Here is a 3,386-nt window from a genome sequence, read left to right on the forward strand (position 1 = left end):
TCTTCTTCTTCCTCAGCTTTTATCCAGAGAGTAGAGCACAAAGACTGGGTCAATGTTATAAGGCAAGATAAAGGAGTAGCAGCAGGCATTCAGGGAAGTGGAGGGTGGAGGAAGCAGGCAGGTGGCAGCACTCAGGAAAATGTATTACTTCAACCCCCTAAAGAGGCCCACCTTGCAATCAGCATGGACACAGCTCTCCAGGTTGGTTGATTGACCCAAGAAAAGTAATCTTCCACCCTCAGCACCTTCTTGAGCTGTGCTTACCCGTTTACCTTCTTCAGCTCAAAGTCACACTTCCCCTTCCTGGGCTGGGACTGGGCATTTTGTTGCCAAATAGATGTCAACCTCACTCTTATAGATACCTCTGTTTTTAGGGCATAAGGCATATGACATAAAGAACCTTTTGACCCTTGTCCAACATAGCCATTTCAGATTCTTGGGACTCAGGGCTGTCTTCTCAAAGACATCCATTGTGGAATCTAGCATGTCTCTCACTAGTCATGTGTTTCCAAGCCTGAAGAGGTCTTGGGTGAGTATATATAAGTACATAACTGTAGCCCTGCAGAAAATTGGTGTAATCTTGTGATATTTAAGAAATATTTTTTGGTCATATGTATTGGTCAAATAGATTTCTGATATGTATCTGGTCTTCCTCCTTATTTTCCGGCTCACAGCTCCCTAAACCCTTGGCATTTCCTAAGTGTTAAGACTTACAGAGGTGTCTCTTGTTATGTGAATGAGCACATAAACAGCACTTAAAGACAGGGTATGTTTGCCAGGAGAACCAACAAAATGATTAGAGGGCTGAAACTTCCAGTCAGACATCACTGACCTCCCAGGAGGGGAGAGGGACTGGTGGTCGAATCAATGGCCATTGCTCAATGAGTTTATCACATTTATGCAATGAAGCCTCCATAAAAACCCAAAAGGACAGGGTTTGAGGGTTTCTGGCTTGATAAACATGTGGAGATTTGGGCACAGGGTGGGTCTGCAGAGGGCATGGAAGCTTTGCATGCTTTCCTGATACCTGGCCCTGTGCATCTCTTCCATCTGGCGGTTCCTGAGTTACATCCTTTTATATCTAGTACATAAAATGTTTCTCTGAGTTCTGTGAGCCTCTGCAGCAAATGAATCAAACCCTAGGAGAGATTTGTGGTAATATCTCTTTTACAGGCAATCAGTCAAAAGCACAGGTAACAACCTGGACTTGTGACTGGAATCTGGTGTGGGGGGAGGATGGTCTTCTGGGACTGAATACTTAGCCTGAGGGATCTGACGCAGTCTCCAGGTACGTAGTGTCAAAATTGAGTTGAACTCTCAGGCACCCTGCTGGTGTCCCAAGAATTCTTTATTAGTATGGTGTGTGTGTGTGTGTGGAGGGGGGGAACCACCTCAGATGTTGGGATTGGGCCCAAGAACCTAACTTAGCTGACCTTTCCAAAGGTCTCTGAGATGTTCACCCAAGGCACCTGAGACCTTCAGTGAGGCCACTTCCCCCCCACCCCCGCCACCCCCAGAAGGGGCTTGTGAATGAGAATAGGCCTGGAGCATCACTGTGACACTTGGGATCTTCCACATGTTGGTCAGGGAACATCAGTGCCTACAAAACTGTGTGTGTCTGTGTGTGTGTGTTCACTAGTACACTCTGGTATGTACGATTGTGGATGATGCTGAGCTGCTGCCCAGAACCTTGCCCAATTATTTTTTCTTCCTGCTGGGTACATGTTCATTTCTGCCATTTAAAAACATGTTACAGATTATCTTCAATCATAAAAGTTCATTTTGTAATATTCCAAAATACGTTGCATGAATTATTCCTGAATTAAAGTAATGTGTTCCTACCTGTGTCTGACCATATATTACCCATGTGCCAGTGCTCAGGATCTTGGGGCCATAAGAAATACATATTTCCATGTGATCTTCATGCAAGTAGCTGACTCTTTAACATCTCTTCAGGTATTTACAGACCTAAACCTAAACCCAGATTTAAAAAAAAAAAAAACAAAAACAAACAAACAAAAAAACCTGTATCTTTCAAAGTTTCCCAAGAATAAGTAAAAAAGTACACCACCCATCTCAGGCTACATGAATATACTTTAGTAGATTGTACTGAATAGCCTAAGTAACGTCATTTTGAGATTAAGGCCTCCGTTAAGAGCAACCTCAGGCTGCACGTAGCCCCAGTTCCAGGAAAAGCCTCAGATTTTCAAGGCTAAAGCCATCCTCGGACCGCCCTCAGATCAGCTAATCAAAAAACATTCCTATGGTCTGAGTCAAGGCTGGGAACTGCAGTTATTTTATACAAACTAGCCAATTTCTCACCGCTTGCCTGCACCCCACGTGGGCCCTTTGAACTCACCTCATAATTGGTCATTTTCAAAGGATTCTCAAAAGTTATGATTGGGTCCCACCAAAAGTAATGAACACCTCACAGATACTGAATGGTCAAAGCTGTTACCATGGGTGCTGTACAATTGTAATTGGTGCTTATGTGATGATGCTATATGTACTGTAACACCCCCATCCCTTACTCCTTAAAAACCCTTTTTGCTATTGTTCTTGCCTTCACCTTACTGCCATGACACCGGTAGGCGGGTGAGCCCCTGCTCGAGCTTGTAATAAAGACCCTTTTGTATTTGCATCAGTGCCGGCTCCTTGAAGGTCTCTGGGAACTCGCGATTCGGACACAACATTACCATCTGGACTCCAATGAAGCAGAGTCAAAATTTCCACTGGTAGCATTGAGTAGGGTCCTCCAGCCTCTCCACATACACACACATGCCTCTGAAAGTGGGCTAAAATTTGTACTCGGGGCGCCTGAGTGGCTCAGTTGGTTAAGCATCTGACTTCAGTTTGGGTCATGATCTTGCGGTTTGTAGGTTCAAGACCCATGTTGGACTCTGTGCTGACAGCTCAGAGCCTGGAGTCTAATTAGATTCTGTGTCTCCCTCTCTCTCTCTGCTCCTCCCCCACTTGCTCTCTGTCTCTCTCAAAAATACATAAACATTAAAAAATTAAAATCTGTACTCAAACAGGTATCTTTCATGTCTATGTTTTGTGTCTCACCCATCATTCTGTACCCATTTTGTTCACCTCCTATTCACCCCATTAAGGAGGATTCTTTCCTATGGTTGTGAGGATTGCCAAACACACAACACCTGACACTGGACAAATGTGAGGACAGCAGTGTATCAGTCACATATATTCACAGCCCGAGAAAGGAGGACACAGCAAACCAGAGAGAGCCACACTAGAGTTGCACTCAGGAACCCTGAACACCCAGGGTCTGTAGGAGGCAGGCTTTGCAGTGTCAAGGACAGAGTGCCTCTGGTTTCCAGGGGAGAATGTTATTGGCTTGAGTAATTCCACAACTCGCAGGGAACTGA

The sequence above is a fragment of the Crocuta crocuta genome, unplaced genomic scaffold (genome assembly GCF_008692635.1).
Source record: "Crocuta crocuta isolate KB4526 unplaced genomic scaffold, BGI_CrCroc_1.0 scaffold1179, whole genome shotgun sequence".
NCBI classification, from domain to species: domain Eukaryota; kingdom Metazoa; phylum Chordata; class Mammalia; order Carnivora; family Hyaenidae; genus Crocuta; species Crocuta crocuta.